Source organism: Drosophila tropicalis, unplaced genomic scaffold (assembly GCF_018151085.1).
Source record: "Drosophila tropicalis isolate 14030-0801.00 unplaced genomic scaffold, ASM1815108v1 contig_867, whole genome shotgun sequence".
NCBI lineage: Eukaryota > Metazoa > Arthropoda > Insecta > Diptera > Drosophilidae > Drosophila > Drosophila tropicalis.
Window position 1 is genome coordinate 1,109,903 of NW_027173362.1, and position 23,109 is coordinate 1,133,011.

At 35.1% G+C, this 23,109-nt stretch overlaps 1 protein-coding gene across 1 annotated transcript in view; it reads right to left on the reverse strand.

Moving 5' to 3' along the window:
* Window positions 1-23,109, reverse strand: part of kek5 (kekkon 5) — a 157,055-nt gene extending 133,946 nt beyond the window's left edge. The window contains exons 1-2 of the mRNA XM_068298348.1: window positions 22,618-23,109; window positions 16,218-16,323 (exon numbers count right to left, since the gene is read on the reverse strand). The gene's annotated coding sequence lies outside the window, so the exon portion shown is untranslated. The remainder of the gene's footprint in view (window positions 1-16,217; window positions 16,324-22,617) is intronic.

A 23,109-nucleotide genomic window follows, 5' to 3' on the forward strand; every position in this document is an offset into this window, starting at 1 on the left:
AGCAACAAAATAGCATCATGTGTTTTTGCCTGTGTGTGTTAGAGTGTGTGTGTATAAGAAATGAGCTAAAATATTTGCATTTGATGTACGATTTATATGTACTTATATAGAAGTTGATCCAATAGCCAAATGATTACCTGGAAAAAAGATAGAAAAATAAATGATTAGAAAAAATGTTTAGCCAAAATATATTAAAGCTTAAAATTAAGGAAAGTAACTATTATTAAATTGGGATTTCGTTTACTTAGTAAATCCATGTATTCTTCTTAGTTAGTCATTCTCACAAATCATATTTTCTTTTTCGGTTTGTTTTAATTGAAAAATTTGAATTTCTTCCTCGTTATTTTGCTGCCTGACAACAATTAAAAGCTCAAAAGTGGCAAATCCCTTTGCCTCTAGCTAAGCTGACGTAACAGAGAAAAAACGAGAAATAAAAACCAAGAGACTAAGAAGAGAAGCTCTACAGAGGAAATCGTCTAACCGTTTGGACTACGATTAACTCTTGTTGCGGATTATATTTACAACAACAGAAAGGACAACAAAATGGCGTTGGTGGCGGAAGCGGAATAGTAGTAGAAGAAGAAGAAAAGAAGTGAATTAACAAACCGATGCTGGCATACCCTTGAAAATTCTTTTCACCATCATTGCTTAAACCTTCATAGAGACAATAAGTCCAGCTCTGGTCTCTTATAGAGAGAGAGAGAGAGAGAACGAACTTGTGCCCAAAATTTGTATATACCCAATTAATATCAAGAGTATCGGGACAAAGAAAAGGAAAACGAAATAAATATAAAATACATTCTATGAGCCAATTTAGACAGCTAAGTCTCCTCTAACAACACAGACGAGACGAACGAGTTATGTTATGTTTTACTACTACTGTTCAGAGAGTGGCTGATGGCAGGAAGTTGGAGGAGTTAGAGGCTTATAGCGGCCAGGGGAGATGTGGTGGGAAGTAAGCGCAAACAACTATGAGTCGAAAATATGATTTGTACCACATAAAAAAGGATATGTCGGCGGTGAAGGAGGTGGAGAAGAGGAGGAGAAAACAGAAAATGTAAAGCTTAGCCGCAAGCTTACAAACTGCAAACACTTTACCCCAAAAACCTTGACGACTTGACGTGTAGACATATGTTCGTTTAACCCCTAGCTTTACCATAAAACCAAATCTACGTATGTACATCAAATACATGTTCATATGTACATAGATGTGTACAATGTACATGTACATGTATTTGTGTATATGTATTGAGGCTTTCTCTCGAAACGCTACCAACGTGTCCAATTGTCATATTTAAAACCAAAAGTGTTAGATTTGACTTATTGCTAGACAGTATGGCATTAGAACTACGTGTAGTAGGACACTTTTTGTTATATTCCGATTTTCAAAATCAACTGACAATCAAATCATCAGAGTTTGTCAATTTAATATTCATTGAAAATTTTGTTATGCAAATCAATGTTTTGCACATTTGCTAGTTGGATTATATTTTTCTTTTTATTCCCAAAAAAGTGAAAACTTTCAATGACAACTGTATTCAACTCAAATGCTTCATGAAAATCAATGAAACCTAACTTAAAATTTAAAGTAAGCCTAAATTTTAGGTAGTTTTCATAATTTGACTTCAAGGTATGAGAAAGGATTAACTTAGCAAAACGTTCGACTTAGATACTCACAGATAAGCCTTTCCATATTCGACTTCTTATTCAGTTTTTACTTAGGAATAACTTTTGATCAATGATTATATCCAGATTTATCGTAAAAAAGCCATGGTGGATTTTGAATAGCCTATCAAAATACGATCTTGGGGACAGTTATCATTCGTCTTGGTGTATCTTATGATAACTCGACGAATAGCCCCACCCTTCCCTATATAGTTTCCACTGTTAATCAATATTTCGATTTTTAGTGCAATTCTTTGGTAAATTGTAATTAGAGTTATTTCGGTAAAGCTGTAATTTGATTTCTAGAGAAGGTCTAATATTTTGTATAGAAGGAAAAATGTGTTTTTGATTCAATTGAAATTTTAACATTCATTCCAAAGCGATTATATCGGTTAAGATATTATTTATGACATCGTTTAATGGGTATTTTAATTCTATTTGTTAATGCTTTTTCATAGAGGAATAAATCAATGTTTAATTTTTTGCCAAATTTTATATTTTTATTTGAAATTAACACTTAATAGACAATTATTTAGTAATTATTAATTTATTTACGTACTTATGAATATGTGTATGAAAGAAGTTTATTAATTCATTTGATAATTTGTTTCGTTTATTGAAAATTTGTTTTTCTTGTCGCACACTTATCGCTTTTTATTGTTTATTGCTTTTCATTTTGTCAATAAAACAAATCAAATCAAAAAAAAAAAAAAAAAAAAGCAATCGAAAATCGACAGAGGGAGAAAAAAAGTGACCAAACAAAAACATCAACCTGCTGGGGACAGGCGAGTTGGGGGTAAATGGAGAAATCCATATGGACACATATGTATACATATGTACATATATGTATGTGTATGTACCTATATCTATATGAATGTCTGAACTGGACAGATGATGGCTGGTTGGCTTGTTGGTTCGTTGAATAGGCCATGTAGGTAAAAAAAAACAAAACAACAAAAAACCTACAGAAAGCCTGCCGCATGCACTTGAAAAATTAAACAAAAATTATAACACACCAAAACAGACACACACACACAAATATAGCTATACATGCATGTGTGTGTGTGTGTGTGTGTGTATTGTAAGTACAAATGTTTGCACTGGAACAATTTTTTGTTACTTGTTGTTGCCTACAAATATTGCCATCGGCTATTGGACATGAAAGAAGAGAAAGAAAGAGACAGATGCCGGGGCTGGCGAACGAACAGACGGACGGGCAGAAGGACGGACAGACAGACCGAGGGACACATGGATAGACCGAAGGACGGACGGATGGCTGAACGATTCGAACCATGATATTTCTACCTGAAGCCATTGCAGAGTATGGCGGCATAAAGCGCTTTCTTCACCCCTCGCCCCTCTCTGCTCATCCACCACCCTCTCCGCACAAAATGTTTTTGTGACCTTTTCGCCTGCTACCTGAAACTGAGTCTCTGTCAAACAACTATTAGCGATGGGAGAAACTAACCGAAAATAGGAGCAAATCCAATTCATTCATTTACTCAATTGCTAGAACCCACAAAAACTCATAACTAGATGACCCAGAATTTACGGTATGAATCCTTTTGAACCACTTGAAATTATGGATCTGTTAATGGAAGTTCCTCCTCTTGAAAGGTTTGTTTTAACATTTTTGTTTGATCCATACGTGATCAAAGGTTTCAGGATATCAGTCTATCGAAGATGTGTGCATGTATGTATCTAATAAAGGACTATCAAAGTGTTTCAGAAACATTTCCAGCTAATGAACTATTCGCCAACATAATGTCGTTAAGATCAGGATCGATTCACGTTTACATCTCTATTCCAAGGAGCAAGTCACGAGCACGAGAACGAGAACGAAAAGGAGGAAGAACAACGACAACGAAACAACAAGGTAGGAAGCCAGCCAAGCGTGCCATGAGGCTATGGTTTGGCTTATTACTATGGCTTGGTTATCGTTTTTCCTCTCTTTCTCCTGTATGATGGTTGTTATTGCTGTTGTTGTTTTTGTTGTTGGTTTGCTCCTTCTTCGCCCCCCGTTCTAGCATCTGCAGCTTGTCTTTCTACACATATTCTGTGGTGTTTTTTTCTGTTTTTTTTTGTGCACAATTTCTATTCAATACAAAAACAGTCAAAGACACACACACACACGCACACATATGCATGTGTGTATGTTTGTGTGAGTGGCTCATGCTCTTGATTTTTATCAGGGAACTGAGATCCCGCCATGTGGTCAGCTGACCCATGAGTAGTCTCCCCCTCTCCACTATATTCCTTAGAGTTTTATTCCCTGGCACTGTAACTTGTTGTTGTTGTTACTTTATGTATACATATATTTACGTAAAACATCTGCGGTGCACTTTCCGCTCACAGTTCTCTCTATCCCTCTCTTGCTCTATCTTATTCTGAGTTCATTTTAATTTTCAATTCCATGCCAAAAACTAGCAACACAGTCACAAACTATCTTCTACTCCTTTTTTTTCTAGTTTGTTTCAGAGACAGAAAATGCGATAGAGATAACGAGAGGGGGAGAGAGAGAGAGAGTAGAAGCAAATTTTGTTTGCTAGATTTTTAAGTGGTCTCCCAACCATCCATGAGATGAATTCAGTTCGTCAGTCGCTCAACTCACTCAACTCACAGCAATTAGCCATCATCCAAAAGCCACTGCAGTTGAAGTCGCGTCGCATCGCTCACTATCACTTTATTTCTATCACCCCGATGTGGTGCGGTGTGGTGCGATGGCAACTTATTGACAGAGTTTCGCCAACATCAATTTGAGTAAAAAATGTTTAGCGTCGTGTTGATTATTAAGCCACTTTGCGGCATTGAGCAAACTTTTGCCCAGGTGTTCAAGAACTTCTTAACTTTACGTTGCAAGCTACTTGTAAATTTGAGCCCCAATTTAATCATGCCTAGAACTCCAAGAAGATAAATATGAATAGAACCATAAAGCAGTTCAAGATGAGTCTCTGTTCGGCTGTAGCTAATAAGTATCTTAATATTGGCAATTTATTTTTATCTTCTTAAGGAGTAACTTAGTAGTGGAGTTAATAATACTATGGTATTTTTACAAACTTCTCATTTTAATTGATTAATAACTAAAACTGACTTACTGCCTGACTAATTAACCTATTTATCTTCCTTAAAAATCTAAGAAATGATTCGAAACATTTCATATTCACATAATCAACACTGGAAACCCGATTAGCTTGAAGAAACACATACATTTACGCTAACCAACACTGAAAATTGATTATCCCAAGGAAACGAATTGCTTCTGTGTGGTTCGTTTTGACTGATACTCTTAAATACACAGTCATCCCTACATATCTATGTACATATGTGTGAATAATATCAAGTATTAAATGCCCCACCCTGTGTCCTACATCCATTTGTATGCATGTATTTGTTTAAGTACATTTAAATGATTTTAATTCATTTAGCAGGCTAAATGTAAAACTTCTGGCTTGCATTATTTGCGGTTAAGATGAGAAGAGCAAGCTAATGTACATAGATATATATGCATGTACATATATATATATTTGAATGTATACATATATAGGTAATATTTGTCTTTTTGTAGCTTAAAATCAAATATTTATATGCTTCAAAACAGTAAAAGCTGATGAACAGTAGGGAAGAGGTCTTGCGTCTTATACACGAGTGCAAATAGAGAAAACTCTTGAGAGAATTTAATATAATTTAGGCAGCATAACCTCTCCCTCTCCCTCTTCCTCTCTTTCGAATGTTTTCTCTGTCATTCTCCCTCCATGACAGAATGCCATGCCATCAACTCCTTCAACAAACATATTATTTACATTTCCAAGTTAATTAAATTAGGTAATCAGCCAGCTCTGTGCGGCCCGCCCCACCCCACCCCTTCTCCATCGTTTTCTATTCCCGTATGCGTCTCTCTTTCTCACTTAACTGTCATCTTTTGGTATTTTTGATTTATTTCATAGAAATTTTATGACCGGCCCCTAGTCCCCTATTGCCACCTAGCCACAACTACTAGAGAGAGAGAGAGTGATAGAGAGAAAGGGGCAATGATAGAGTGAGAGGGATAGCGAGAAGTGCCTCTTAAAAAGTTATTTTAGCGCTTCAGAATATTTATCAGCGGAGAGTTTGCCTTTGGTTTGGTCGAGAGAATTAAATTTTCACTTAAATCTTTCAATTAAAACTTTTAATTGATTTACACACATAAACACACACACACACACACATAAACAATACACTCTCTCAGTAACACACTAACACATACGAGCTCAATTTTATGTGGGCCATCAAAACATATTTTACTAATATTAAGGGTACTCTGGTCAACATGAAAACAAAAATTCTTTCATCAAATTTCAAAACAAAAACAATTTTGGCTATGCTAAAGTTTATATGCCCTTGCAAAGCATTGACAATTAACTCTTTTTATATTCTAAGCCATCTTTAACTATCTTTGACGTCATACGAGTAGGTTTTTAGAGTCCTTCTCTTGTTATGTTGATCAGTATCAGCTTTCTCTCTCTCCAAAAATTATGCTGTGATATGAGGGACTATCGGATCAATTTGATATTGGTAAATTTGGTCATAATCAGTCTTACCAATTAATACGAAATCATAAGCTTAACTTGTATTTATTAATAACACAATTTAAAACGAAGGGTTCTAGGCTAGAACTTCGTTTTTCGTTTCGACACGTTTCAAATTTAATTATTGTTTTTGGTTCTCTTTAATTTGACTTTTTCATTTTCTTCAGTTAAGTAAATTACTTTTCTATTCGAGCTTTTAAAGTCTTTATCATATAATTAAATTGCTAGCAGTGAAATCTCTGTTTCTCTCTGCCCTTCCCCCCTCTGCCACTCTGTTAAAGTGCTAGCTGTCGCTCTGCCTTGGTTTGGTATTATTTCTGTTGTTGTTTCGACTAACCATTAATCATTTGTCTTGCTTGATTAATTATTCACTACTTCATTTCGATTTATTGTTGTTTGTACCACGCTTTAACACATATCGCAAAAAAGAAAACAGAAACGAAAATTATTAAGGAATTTTTGTTCACAATTTACAATATTTCTACTCAATTAAAATCGGAAACCCTGAACATATGCAGATTTAATGCCCATGGCCCATGGCCGATGATGGCATCTTTATGTATGACACAGAGCAGACGACTCCATATCTCTCTTTCATTTGCATGTGCCCACTCGAGAAGCGGGAAATGAAAGAGCTGGGGCCAAAGGACATCATCATAGCCATTGTAATCATCATCATCATAGTCATAGTCATCGTCATTGTCATCATCATTTTCATTTCCATCATCATCAAAAATATCAAGGTCCTCATGGTTGTCGTCTACCACACAAATCGCCATCATATGTAAATGAAACCATTTTCTCTTTTTGTTGTTGTTTTCTTTTTTAGATATACATTTTTCTTGGTTTTTTCTGTGTCTTTTTGTTTGGGCAAACAGAGTTTAGTCACCTACCAAGTGTGTTGCAGGGGATAGAAAGGCGGCAGAGATCGGATGTGGGTGATTGAACGATGGTTTAGCCAAATGAGGGGGACAAACTTGTTGCAGCTTAAGAAAACAGACAAAAAACAGACAGAGAGAAAATTATCATAAAGGTATTGAAAGTTCTGTTTCTAAACCGCATCATTAAATTTGAAAAATTTTAAAGATAGACAAGAATTTTGAAACATTTTCAAATCCTTTTAAATTCTGCAACGTTGACTTAAATTCTGAAATATCTTTGAATGGTTTTGAAGTTTTTAAAACAAAGTTTAAGAAAAAGAAATCTGGTTATTAACAGATTTTTATTTTTATTTTTCAAAATTAAATTTAACACTTTTATGGGAGTATTTTTGATTGTAAGTGAGAGATTTGTGTGGCAATTTTTGAAACTTTAAACGGTTTCTTCTCGAAAACACATTTTTTGAACTTTCGGCAAAGATATAGCTTTTAATTCTCTACCAATTTTAACACTTAACAAAAGAAAAAGCCAAAAAATCTAAAAACTTGAGAATTGAAACTTTCATTTCAGACGATCCTGCGCTTAGCTAAGAAGGATCAGACTATAAAGTTCCATAGCGTTGCTTAAATTTAAATTTAAGTCGACTTAACTCCAAGGAATCTTTTTACAACTATTTGGTATAATACTAAGAAGTTTTGATTGCCAACGCTTATAAACTTTCTCTCTCTTAGGGTCAAAGTGAATAAAAAAAACCCGAAAAAGTTTCAAATTTCTCAATATTGAGGAGTATAAAGTAATACAAATTATGGGAAAGAGAAAATAATGGAATTAGTCAGCCGACGTTTTGGACGCCTTTGTTTTAAGCTGTTTCACGCTTCTCATTTGTGATAATGGCTACGCCCATGGAAAGCTTAAACTTTTGGTCTATGATAAATTAGTTGCTGGTCGTCGTGGTCTGCGTGTTTTGCTTATGTTTTTGTAAACTCCCTCCTTGCCGCTAAACCCTCCGCTCGGCTAGTCTATTACTTGACATGTTTGGTGCGTTTCAAATGCCAAACAGCTGACACACACTAGCACACACACACACACACACAGAGTGCCTCGGTATGATAAATTAACATAAGATTAGCGATCAGCAGTAACGGTAAGAAGAAAAACCAACAAACAGACCAACCAAAAAAAAAAAAAAAAGAAAAACACCAAAAAGCACCGAAATTAGCTCAGAGCACACAGAGAGTGGAGAGCCGGGAACAGAGTGCGGTGGAGCAGAGAGGGAGGGCGGTAGGAATGAAAGGACAGGCCACATAAATGAATAATGTGCACTAAGCGTAAAACCCACATGAGAATTGAAATTAAAAGGACAATAGATAAAATACACGCACACACGAAGAGAGAGACAGAGGGAGAGAGAGAGCCAGTAGCAATGTGCGAGAGAGAGAGAGAGAGACAGGGGGAGGGCGAAACCTCCTCCTATACCCACATCCTTTTCAGCTCCTTTATGCCTCTGCCACTTCCTTCCTGAGCCTTGACAGCAGCCTGGGAGAGTCCTGGCACACACACACACACATATACACAACATATTTAGTTGAAATCGTAAATAAATAAAAATAACAACAGCCACTAAAAGCAGCAGCTAGTAAATAGATGAAGAAGATGGAAGCAAAATGAGGAGGAATGGCCAGAAATAAGAGGAAAATAAGAGGAGGAACCTGCCACCACCTACAACTGCTTTGCCATCTCCATCTGTATCTCCGAAAAATGGCCAAGAAACTGAGCACGAGGATAGAGCTGGGTGGGGAGGGCCGCGGGTTGGGGGAGGTGTGCCCAACAGCCGCCACATTGTAGCAAGTAGCGGAACATCCCATTAAATATACACAACAATAAAATGTCACTCGCTTTCTTTCTCACTGGATTCTTCATCTCTCTTTCTCTCTCTCAATCTCTCCTTCTCGCGCAAATTTTCTCACTCTGGTTGGCTGCTACTGATGCTGGTCCTCTAGGGCAGAGCAATTACTTAAAGGCGTATGGTTTTAATATTTTATTTATGTGTATGAACAAACACACACACACACACACACACACACACACACACACAGAGACACAATGATTTAGTAGATTTTTCTTTGTTTTATTCCTTGAAAGCCATTTAAAGGACCTTTGAAATTTCTTCATGGCATTTCTGTCAATTAATTGCTCTACAATTACAATAATAATTGCTATTTAAATGTTAATTTCTATCTAAATTAGCGTCTCCAAGCTTCCGACTTAGCAATAAACTATAATTTAATGACATCGCCTAAGATTCAAAATTGAAAAACTATCGATGAATGTTTATTGTCACTAAACAAGTGATTAAAAAACGAGAAGAAGCGATTTCAAAAGCGCTTTTCCAGCTAAATCTGCATCTGGAAAATATAAACTTGGCTTAAAGTAGTTAGCCATGTTCATAGTTCATTTTATTTGCTTTACCTGTTAAATTCAAAAGAAATTTCATTCACTTGAGTTTTCAACTTTCTCAAAGTGTGGAGGAGTCAACTGACAATTGCACTGCCAATAACAACAACAACAACAACAATAAGAACAACAACCATATTTATGTGTTTCCATTGCCAGAAATATGGCCGTATTGTGGCAATAATTAAATATTAATCACTGGAGTATTTATGCGCCACCACTCAAACCAATTAAAGGAAAAGAAAAGCAACCACCATCTATCCATCGAACCATCCATTTCATCCACATCCACACCCACACCCACAACCAAATCGAAAACAATAACCAAACAACAATCAAGGATTTCGACTCGACTTGGACTTGAGAGTTTGCTAATTTGTTAATGGGCCCTGTTCAATGTTTAATGTTTGGGAAATGAAGATGATTCTCATTTATATGTAGTTTGCCAACGAAGGAGTCATTTCACCTACAAGATAGGTGAAAAAGCTCACCAACAGTTTGATGTTTCTGTGCTTTGGTGTGTGTGTGTGTGTGTCTGAAAATGAGTTGAAAAATTGTTGTTCGTGTTGTGTTTTTTGCTTTTCTGAGTATATTGATTGAATTGTTTAATTTCGAATGGGAATGACGTGCTAAATATATGTATGTGCATATTTAAAGCTAAAAAGGTACAGAAGTCTCCATTATGTGTTCTCAGAATTGTTATCTTCTGATAAGATTAAAGTGTTGCAATTGCATTTCCTTTGGCAAATACTTACACTCGAACAATATGTACATACATATTTCAAGATTGTCTATGCAATCAAACCTCCGTTTCTACATCTCCTCTCCAATCACATGATAAGCGTAAGCATTGTGAAGTGCGAAAGAGAGAGAGAGAGAGAGAGATAGAGGTGGGCATCATTTTCCAGGTGTTGAACCCATAAATGGCAACTATTGAACAATGTTCACACAATCAAAGCCTGATGACGATGATGATAATGACAACCAACCAAGCAACAACAGCATCGACAGTGCAGCGGAGATGGGGGCAAAGGAGACGTGTGGTAGTTTGACAAGGGATTCAGCTGGGTCATAAAAATGAAAGGGCACAAATGCATTGCAATTGAAACCCAAAATGACATCACAGTGGTTTAAGTAATGCAAATGGTAAATTATACTGTCTTTACTTCATGAAATTTCCACTACATTTTTATAGATGTTGGAACCAAAAACTCCCTTTTTCTGGGCTAGAATATAGGCTATCGCTACTTGGAATAAATGAATCATTCAATAAGCTTGCAAATCTTTAAAATTTGATTTTAGTAAGGGAAGTCTTTTGAGCTTCGTTAAGAATTTAACAAATACTTCCCACTAACTGAAAAATCACAGTTGAGCAATTTCTTTTGACTTTCTCGTACAGATAATAACTCATATTAATCAATGTTCACACCTTAGCTTAAGATTTTGGTTTGATTAAATGTCAAAGATTGAAACGCAAATCGAAATCAAATCAAATCAGGAAGAAACAGAACCACTGTGCCGCCACGTTTCAATTATCTGCTGGAGTATCGACCGTGGTAATGTAGTGCTCGTTGGTGGGTCCACCGCCCACGCGCGGTGGTTTCATTCTTATATTCATGATGATATTTACTTGGGGTAAGCCAAATGAACATTTTCATTGCGATTGTCGTTCTTTGAAATCGAATTGAATCCAAAACGAGACGTAGTGCGTTCGCCTGCTTTGCTGCAATGGCTTCTTGCAGCATTTTGGGAGGAGACTGGAGGGGAGGTCTTCGACTGGCTGGGCTTATCATAAAGCAAACATAGACAGAGAGGCACAGTAACTCGGTTTGGGGTTACCCGTTATCTTATTACTTATTGATTTTGTATCTGTGTGTGCGTTATCAGTTCAACTGAAGAGCTGAAAACCAACAACTGAGTGGGTACACAAAAAGAGAAGAAGAAAATGCCTGCAAAGTGACAACTACATGGCGACCAAAATTGAAAAGAATTGATGAGGATGATGACACGGACGACGACACGGAACGAAACGAGACATGGAGACGATGTTGCCTCATTACATTTTCCAGTGGTTTTCACTCGTTTCACTCTGATAAGTGAAAAGGAATAGAGTGTGGGGTAATAACAAACACACACACTCAAACACTGGGTGTTGTATATATGTGTGTGTGTGAGTGAGTGTGTGCGGGGACACTGTGTTTTGCTCGCGTTTGCTCAATGTTTTTTGCGCTTTGTCGCGTTTTATGCGTTAAAATTTACACTTGGAGTTGCATGTCGAACCGCAAAGTACAAACAACGCGCTAAAAGTTTAGCACTTTGCCTTTTCTTTTTGCCTCGTTCTCCCTCTCTCTCTATCACTCTCTCTCTCTTCCATGTACTTATTCTTTAGATGATGCTGCTGCTCCTGCTCCTGTTGATGATGATGACGCCCATGGCAATGGCTTTGTCTGTGCGCCAAAGAGCTTCAAATGGAAATACTATATACAACAAGTATAGATAGCAAAAAAAAAAAACCAGATAGTTGCTTGCCACGCCAAGCATTTCTAACTTTAATCATAAGCGTGAATGTAAGAAATGCAATTCAAAACAGCTGCTCAACAGCTGTTTTCGAATGAAACACAAATAGAAAACAAAACTTTTAAAAACAAATAAGTTTTCGAATTTTGTATACCAACACCCAAAAGCTCTTGAGGCAGTCAATTAGTCTGTCAGCCAGTCAGTAAATCGAACTTTGCCTACAAATAGCTAAAAACCAAAAAATAATAATCTCTCTAGAAAGATTATCACAGAAATTAAAGTTGATCATTTTATCTAGTTTCTTTACATGATACATGATCCTTAATAAAAAACTGTGCAAATTGATCAGGTCTTAAAGACTGTGACCTGCACGAAATCTGATGTCTAAAGTTGCGGGAAGGACCGACCTGGATCCGTTTTCCGTTAGAGGGTTTTCACGATGACTATCTTAACTTCGGTTAAATTCGGTTATCCGAATACTATTTATTTTAATTGATTGATTTAGTTTCAGTAAATATCTCAAATGCCGATTTGAATATATTAATGCATATATCTAATTCGTAGTTTATCTTAGTAAATATGATTAAACTAGATCATATTTCCATAGGCTGCACAAAATTTGATTTGAGGAGGCCCAAAGGATCTCCACATAATCCCACTCTTTCCCCCTCTTGGCGTTTTCTGCTTGTCATCGATGAATAATGCAATTTCTATATTTTCTTTTATTGTCATATTCTAAAACCAAGCATAAGTTTAAATACTAAAACAAAGACTTGCAATTGATTTTTATCTTATCTTAAACAGATAACATTTTATCAACGTAATTTTTATATTTTTTTGTAGTGTTTATACATATATGGTATATATATTCAACAGATTAGAGTAACCAAAATGACGAGACTAATCATGGAATTGCGTCCCTATTGACAGTGTGTGGAAGAGGAGAATGAATTGCATTTCAAGATGATTTGGATGGCATAAAAGGGTATTCCATAGTCAGCGATTTTTAGCTGCTGTTTCTGCCAACAATTGAAGCTCTGTGTTTCCGCTTCTAAGTTCAATCAATAAGAGCACAAATCGACAATGGAAACTGTACAAACTCTTTCTACATAACTTACAAATACCCCAACACTTAAGTTTAAAGATTTTCTTGGAGCGTTGCCTTTTTGGGGCGTTAATTGCTTGTTATAACAACAAGGGCAAGTGCAACTTGATGAAAGATTGTTGTACATGGAACACACGAAGGAACGACAAGTGACGATTAACCCATATAATTTGAACACATACATATGTACATACATATGTATGTATTTTGTGTATACATATGCACTTTTGAGTATCCGAAATGCGTTTTCATGTTGGAGTGTATCAAATAACGCAAAAAAAAGAACATAAAGAACACCCAAAGACGAAACAATTTTGCTGTCTAGACCCAAAAAAGAGAGTATATATAGAATACACTTGTATGTACATACTATATACTATGTAAAGGTATATGGGATAAAGTAAAGTGTATGAAGTATTTACTATATATTGAGTGTACAAAGTGTGTGTGTGTGTGTGCGTGTGTGAGTTGCAGGGCTATTGAACTTAACATTCACATTGAGCATAAGCAAACACACTCCGCAGAGTGTGACACTCAAATCACACACACACACACAGGCATAATGGTTGTGCCTGCATTCAGTTTGAAAAATATATATGTATCTACCTCGTGCCCCATTACATGACGCGCACGGGCACAGTGGTTTTTCGATAAGGAACAACAATTTTTTGGCGTTCAAATACAAATGAAAAGTAGCGCTAATTTCTTTGAAATTCCTTCACTCTCACATGGAATGAATGATAAATTCTTCAGCGTTGAGCTAGTTGAGAGCTGTCACCTTCATGTCTCTTCTTTTAAGCATTGACAACAATGACATGTGGAATAATGATAACAATATTTTGTTTATAATTGTTGGCTGATTGATAGTTCTACTTTGAGCGTGAGAGAGAGTGGGTGTGTGTGAGAGAGAGAGAGAGAAATATACAACATGTCTATAGTCCATTGAACTATATTACGTAAAAGATATGGCAATGATATTACTTACCATTTATATGAATTTCTAACAATTTAAAATTAGAAAAGGGTGCATCAAAATGCACTTTCTTTTGAGAAGCAAAGATTTGGGTCTATTTTCTAATTATGAACTTTGGTTTTTGGATTCCAGAACCTCAAAACAGGAGTTATAGTGTGTCCACATAGGCATGTATTGATCTCATTGAGATAAATAAAGTCAACATCCGACAATTTGGAATGTTTCAAGCTAGAAAATACAGTTTTCCTATTTAGGAATCATCAGAGATTGGAGCCTTTTCATGTACATGTCTCTCCCAATTAACAGACGTTGAAAATTGTGTCTAAGCCAAGCTATTTCTAACCACTGTGCGCATGCATTTCACACACACAAACATACACTTTTCTTTCTTCATTCGAGTGTCGTGTGTGTGTTTGTGTGTGCAATGTTACTCTCATATATCATTTGCTCATAAATTTAAACGTCATTTGACAAATATGGCGTCAACCGAAATGTCTTCAATGTTTATATGTACAAGCATACATACATACATACATCTACATATATGTATGTATGCATGTAGGAAAATGAAACGGAAAATGAAATGATTTATTTTCACATGGAAATGGCACCGAGACTTAACAACAACAAGAACAACAATAATAATAAGAACGAAGCAAGCAACCATTCCCGCTTGCTCTAAGCAATAATCATTATAATATTTTAATATAATAACAAACTTTAGACACGAAACACAGCCACAATAACAGCAATACAAATACAAGAAAAAGGAAACGCAGCTCACAGGAACAGAAATTGAAAGAACAGAGTGAGAAAGCGCGAGAGAGACAGAGTGGGGGAAAGTAAGAAAATTGTGCTACCAGTAGTCGTTGTTGTTGTTGTTGTTGTTGTTATTCACCGCCAAGCCATCTGGCAAGGGTTTTTGCTGGCGTGTCTGAGGGTCATGATTATAAGGTTTAGGTTTTTTGGCACACGTCCCAACCTCAACCCACCACACCCCCACCGATTTCACATGTCCCTCCCACCGCCGGCAAGCTCACTCCAAGGACCTCCAACAATCAAGCCCCGTGCAAAACAAAATGCAAAAAGGAAAGGGTCAAGTGGACGAGGTAAAAGTAATGGCAACTGGAGATTAGTGAAAAAACGAGTGACCATAGATGAATTTAGTTTTGTTCTCACATTCTTTCCGCCCGCTCTCTCTCTCTCTCTCTCCCTCTCTTTAACTTTAAAAGTTCATTGCTCTGATTCTCTCTCTCTCTCTCTCTTGCTCTCTCTCTCTATTGGATTTGATCATTGGTTTCCCCTATACTTCACTTGTTGCTGCTGCTCGTCGTCTGACCAAAAAAAAGAAAAGAAAAAGAATCTTGGCTATAAATCAACAGTCCAAACTGCAGCAAACTGCAAAGTGAGAAAACTATAAGGGTAGAGAAATGAAGTTACCGAGACTCTTGTGTCTCCACAATGCGCCAGCTTAGAGAAAGGAGGAGGAGATGGAGATGAAGGAACACAAGAGCATGGAGCATCTAGCAGCATCCGTTATGTCAAGTGGCGGCGGTTGGTAAGTCAAGCGTAGAGAGATGCCAGCGAACTTGAAAAACTGCTGCCTGCTGCCGACACAAACAGAGAAAAACAGAGAGACAGACCGACAGACAGACAGGAAGACAGACAAACATACAGAGACAAGCGCACGTATCTTCAAGATACAATAGTTGTACTACTACAACATCTTTCAACTCATCATCTTCTTACTCATCTTCATTTTCATCAAGTTCTTCCACTTCTTGTCTGTTCACAGCATATATTTAACTATTATTACTAGTATTAGATACTATGGAGTAGTCAAAGACTAAATCTAAGCATCAAATCAAATTTTACTCTGTGCCCCAAAATAGGTTCCTGTACTCCATGGAACTCAATTATAATCACTCTATTTTCCTTGCTTATGGCAAATCCTGAAACCTAAAAACCATACATATTACGACTTTCTTATGCGTCATTTAGATAATAAAGGTCTCAACTCATGAGATAATACATATGTATGTATATAAGAATTACTCACCTTATTTCTTCTTTTAAGTGTTGAGTAAATCTGAATAATAATCCCTTGGAGAGGCCATTTAAGCACTTTTTTTTCTTATATCTTTTCACTACTCTTTACTTTGGAGCTGCAAAAAAGGAAATGGAAAGAAGAAAAACAAAAGGTCAATGTAAAGAACTATGACAGGGGAAAATAACCAAAGAGTGACCAATTTAAAAGAGAAGCAAATAAAATATCACCAAAAAAATCAAATCGACAGAAAACAAGTAACAACTCAACAGGGTGAAGCGTGGGCGCGAGAGAACAACAAAACGAAAATGTGTGAAGAAAACAACAAAAAAATGGGAGAAACAAAATAACAAACCAAAACAAAATACCAACAAGCATGTGTGCGAATGATGAATCGTATATTTTGTGAGATTGGACAGAAATGAGAATAAAGCAAATATAAAGAACAAATACATTTACATACACATATGTACATACATACATATGTATGTATGTATTAAGAGCCCATCTAAAAGCATATGTAAAACTTTGCAGAAGCCTTGAAAGAGTTCAAAACTTAAGTTTGAGCCAATTGTACATACATATATATGTACATATGTATATATATGTATATCTATCTGAAGAGTGGAAATTAAAAGTGAAGCCATCTGGAGAAGTTTCTTTTATGGAAGTAAAGTAGAACCAAATTGAAAACTTTTGCCTTCTGGATTTGAATTCTCTATAAACTTGATTATTTTTTAAAATTTAAACAAAATTATAAACAATTCCTGCCCCTCTATTCTCCAAAAGAAAGAATTCCTGGTGAAAATTCGAATAATGAATAATAACTCGTACGAGTTATCTATCAAGGGATATTCTATCTTGGGAGCCAAGTTTTCAGACAAAATCAAACACAATTTCCACAACCAAAAGTATCTCCTTTAGTAAAGCCTATTAAAAATGTTTAATCAATCAAAGTTTTTCCTACTGTAAATAGTTTTGTAATTGGGTTTAATTTTGAAGTACTGGGGCTAAATTGAACATTTTTGGCGTGCAGTTTATCTTAAAATACCTAGTTCTACAACTCCTTCAAAGAATTCACATGTCTAGCTATAATATTCAAGATTTTGGAGAGACTGGGCTAAACTATTGACCGAATATTGGCAGGGGGCTGTAAAAAAAAAACGTCAAAAGCTGGCATGACAATAATTACGTGTCATCATCTTAATACAATAACCAATAAATAGCTGAAATTTCTTAATTAAATTTCTTGGGAGCCGAGAAAATCAAATTTAAAGTTAAAAAAAGGGTGCTAACATACTGACCACCACTGTATCTAAATATATCTGTAAAGCAAATGTCTTTTGAAAGTAACAACAATTAGAAAATATGTATTTCATTTCAGAGCACATAAAGCGTTAACTATTATTTAATTTCAGTACTGATTGTGAGTTAGGAAAATAAAAGTTTGTTGTCTTTATCTTTTTCAAATGAAGCCACTGAATTAAGGCCTAGGTCTGAAAATATTCTATACTATGAGACGATTATTCGAGCAATTCATCAAGAGTCATTTTTCGATACAATTCAATTGTAATCTTAACCAAAATCGATTATGACATATTGTTTAGTGCCATCTGAATGTGATTGAAAATCGAATGTATTTGCCGATTTCTTGTAATGATCTTTGGAACTATTTCGTTATATTGAAGAACCTCGATAATTTGAACGTGAATTAAACATACCATCACGACTGTTTAGTCTTTGTTCTTAAACTTTCTACTAATCAGGGACACACACACACATAAATGCATATCTTTGTCTCTAATGTTAATAAACAATTAAATACAAGGGTATATAAGGTTAAGAATAAAAGGAAATAGCAGAAGAAAAGCCAAAAAAAAAAAAGTATCTGCTGATGTCTCTGATGACTTGAGGCAGATTTTAACACACACACACAGATAAAAAGCCACACTTATGTATGTGTGTATGCTGGTGTGTATAAACGGGGTCCAGGTCCAGTTCTCTTTGTTGTCGTTGCATCTCCCTATCTCTTTCTCTGTCTCTTCATCTTTCTCATGTGCCCTGCCTCTATCCCTCCATTGATATTTTGCTACCCTTCACTCCGCTCCGCTCACTTTGCCTTACTTCATCTTGGTCTTCATCGTCAACTCCATTTTTGGCGCTTTCAGCCAGAGAGGAAGGAGAAACATTTTTAGCTTCATGCTGTGTCTCTGTGTGTGTGTGTGTGCTACGTTTCTTTGCATTGGTATTGGTGCTGGAGTTTGGGGTTAAGCGTTAAGCCAGAGCAGCAGCAGCAGCAGCCACAACAGAGCAAACCAAAACTTGTTTTGGCGGTTGGCGTTGATGATGATTAAGGCCCAGCAGGCCCAGGTTCAGGCCAAGCCGAACCAAACCAAGCCATGCCAGACCCGCCGATCAGGCCAAAAAGGCAGCCACACGAGAGTTTTGGAGTTTGCAGTTGAAGTGGAGAATTGTCAAGTTTTTTCTCTCTCTCTCTCTCTCATCTCTCTTTTTCCTTTTGGTTGTTGGTACAGTGAAAATTGGCCAAAAAGGGAATCAATGGACATTCATCAATAGTGCCAATCAAATGAGGCTTAAATATGACTTTAGCAAAGTTTCAATGAATTTTTCTGCCTGTTCTCAATTTAAAATTTCAAATGATTTTGTCGGTCTCGAAATGAAGGCTTGTTTCAATTTAAATTATTTGCCTCTTAACCCATTACGTTTCATTAATAGTTTCAGTCACATTTTTCTGCTTCTATTCTTTGATTAGTTAAAATAATTACTCTTAATTATGATTAAGATATGCACTAAAATATTTGTTTGAGTATTTTGTGTTTAAATAATTTAGTTTAATTTTATTAGTTTAGTTTTCTTTTTGTCAGTTTCCTGCTAAAGGCCTTCTGTAGGCAAATACTTAAACATTCATAACGAACTATGAGATGTAATGTGATCTGATCTGATTATAATCTGAAAAGGGGAACGAAAGATACCAATAGAAGGCCAAAAAGGTTTGAGCTTAGCATTGAATACTGAAAAGATTGAATCGAGCTTGAAAACCTTGCTCTAACTATTGGACATTTTCTGTATGAACAAGTCAGTTATATAAGTAAAAACTTAAAATTTACTCAAAATTTCACCATTGCAATTTACAGACCAACTGTCACCCAATCAGGTTAATCATTCGGCCATTCAGCCATTACAAATAATTATAAAATCCCTCTTAATAGAGAGCAAAATTCGAACGTTTTTCTTACAAAAATGTTCCACGATCAGAAAACTGATTCTCAAAGTTTTATAACACTATCATGAAGTAATTATGTTCCAGGAATAATAATATCTGTTTAAAAATATCGGCTTTTTTAGTCGGTTAACCAGAAAATTCGTCTCGACATAATACAAAGTGTGTTTTAGACACCAATGAAAATATATTTTTAATCCGGTTTCCGAATAAGCTAACATTTCTAACAACATTGAAACACTTACAGGCCTTTAAAGATTTTAAATTTCAAATGTTCTAAAGCTTTTGAAAACAATTTAACTTTCTTATTGTACCTACATAAGTGGCAAGTCATTTGACACGAACGACAGCGAAATGTAAAACGAAGAATCATAAAAGGTCCTATTTCGACTGAATCTACTGGAAAAAAAGTTTTAAGTAGTTCTTTTACCTTGAAATGCAATTTATTTGACCATGAGTGTACATAACCCTAACTCAATTGATGACCACAACGATAAATTTCCGAAATCATAATCACGGATTACTTCATCCCGAATAAAAGAGGTCTTAATGGAAAATTTTGATTACAAATTAATTTGAAACCGGATTAAACCATTGTTCTTGCTGATGTCTTCATATAACTTTATACTTTTCTTCTCTCTTGATACCTTTCTTGAAAATGTTTTGAAAACGAATACAGATCCAACAGTTTTCACTTTCAACACATTTGAATTATTTTCGAAATTCACAAAAACAAGATCACATTGCAATTAAGTCACCAAAAATATACTCTAAAACAATATTTAAGTATTTCCAACTATTTGTAGTTGTCTCTTGTCTTATTCAAAGAACTTGTTGTTGACTGCAAAGATTGGTTAACAATTTGTTGTTTTACTTTAAGCAGTGTTCACTGTATTTGTGATGTGGTTTGCTTTATTGTATTAGTACAGTTTGTCGTCTTCGTCTTCATCGTTTTTAGACTTCCTGCTGATCGATTCGATTTCATAACCAAATGAAATGTTGTTTTTGAAAATTACTTGCCTATTTCAATAGAAGAATTTGTCTTTAAATGTAAAATCTAAGTAAATCAGTCAAGTCTCTAACACATTTTCTAACGTTTTCTTTAGCTGTGGGACAATCAGCTCAACTGCGATCATAATTTATCCTTATAGAAACGAATCGGGGCTACTGATATACATACAGATGTATGTAGTATGTACATATGTATGTATGTATATGTATGTATTTTGTACCCTTTAACAGTTTCCGGTATTATTTTTTTTTTTTTTTTTTTTTGGCCATCATCATCTCCTTTTTGGTTTTATCTTTGCCTTTGCTGTCTGCCTGTTTAATCATCTTCAAAATTTTGGCGGTGCTTTTTTTCGTTTGTCTTTTTGCTTCACCTGTCCTTAATCTTTTCCTTCCTTTCCTTTGATAATTTCATTAACCAAATGAAAGCACAGATACACACACATACACACACCGTGACTTAAAAGCCAACTAGAATAACTGTACTATCTGGACTCTTTTTCGTTTGCTTTTACCAATTTGGCTTTGCTCCAACGGATGATCCGAGTTTAATGCTCTCTCTTTTGATTCACCCTGCATCTTTTTGTATTGAAACAACATAGTGAGTTATCAGAAATTGTTTATAATATTCAGAAATGATTAATTTCCAATAAAGATTTTAAAATAGGTTTAGATAATCCAGTCTAAAAGCATTTGTTATTTTTGTAAACCAATAATTTAAAATGGGTAAAGTCTAATTACACAGTTGTTTTCCAACTTCAGAGTTTTAAAAACTATCCATTGAAATGAACTTTTCTTTAGGCGTATTTTATAGATTCTTGATATATCCAGAAGTTTGCTTGAAATAATTGCAATTTGTTTGTTGGTCCAATGCATTTTGACCTTACTAGTTTCTATTTGGATCCTATTCCTGTTTAGAATGCCAATCTATAGCTAATGTATTGAAGAAGCCACCAAACTGAAATAAGCAAATTATGTGACCTCATAAATGGCTGAAATTTCTATCTCGAAAATCTCTTCATATTGACAAACTTTAAATCCTTAAAAAAAGGAAGCCAATAAGCCTAAATTTTCAACCAGATATCAGATGTTAATTTGCATTTATATGTATATACATATGTATTGCCTAGATCGGACAATCCCTCAATTGATTTCCACACTTTGTTTCAATTTTCCATGAATATGTTTGCCAATAATTTATGGCATACATTTTCCAATTGATTCAACGAAAATATACAAATTTCATGAGGTTATTAAATAATTCTGATTTAACGAATTTCATTTGATTGATTTTGAAACATTTTTATAAACTCTCACAAAAATTATTAAAAACGTATTAATTGCCAAAGTTCATTAAGTTGTTAATTTCAATTTATTTAGGTTATGCATGTGATTTATAATTTTATTTCTTGTTAACTTTTATTTTCTTATTTCATTTTAGTTAACTTTAAATTCACAAACTTTTTGTTACATCGAACGAATAATTACATTTAAGTCGATTTTCCCATAGATATTATTTGCAATTACATTTGAATTATTTGTTTTTTATTTGAATTTTTTTTGTTTTTCTTTTACTTTACAACAATTAACTGATCTTTGTTGTGTTTAATTTACTTGGGAATTTTTTTTTTTTTTGCACTAAATTAATGGTAAACTTTGTTCAATTTGTGATTATCTTTAATTATGCATTGTTTTATATAATTGTTTAATTATTTTTTTTTGTTTTCCAACGAGGTTTTTTCTTCAATTAATTTATCTCACTCGCACTCGCACTCCCACTCACACTCCCCCACCTCCAACTACTAGCTCACTCACACATAAACAAATGGAATTTCATAAATTGACTTTAGATAAACGGTTAATAAAAGTAGAAGTCGCTTTATCTCTTTCACTCCTACACACACACACACACTACGGCTCTCCAAAAACATACATTCTCTTTCTTCTTCTTCTTCTTATTGTTGTTGCTGTGTTTGCTGCTGCAGATGCAATTTTTTTGTCGTTGTTGTTGTTTAATTCTCTGCTTCTTCTTGTGATTCACTTTTTTTTTTTTTTTTTTGTTTGGCAGGTAAACGTTGAGTTTGTTGTGTTGGTGGGTGGTACAGGGGAGAGGAGGGGAGTAACCGGTTTAACGGGTTGCACTTTATTGTTGTTGTAATTTACCTTTTTTTTTGTTGCTGTTGTTGCGGTGATCTGCTGCTGCTGCTCGTCGGCGGCAACTGATGCTCCTCTCTTTATAACTCTTTATCTCTCTTTCTTTTGCTCTCTTTTTATGTTTTGCCAAAAGTAAATTATTCTTTTTGGTCTTATTTATATTTTTCTTTTTTTTCAAAATTTAATTCACACTTTTTCTCTCCTCCCTCACTCGCTCTTTATTATTTTTCGCTTAACTTTTATTTATTATTATTATTATTTGCACAGTAAAAACAATTAGGAAAAAAAATACAAAAAAAGAAGACGAAATTTTGGATGAATCAAAATTTTGCACTTGTTCACTTTCAGTGGTTTTTGGCTAAAAAGTAACTAACTGAATCGGTTACAATTAGATATTTTGTTACTCTTCAATTTGTATGCCTTCAATTTGTTAACACGCGCGCATTTTGTTTCGGCATTTACAACGACAGCGAGATAGCGACGCAGCGACGACACGACCGC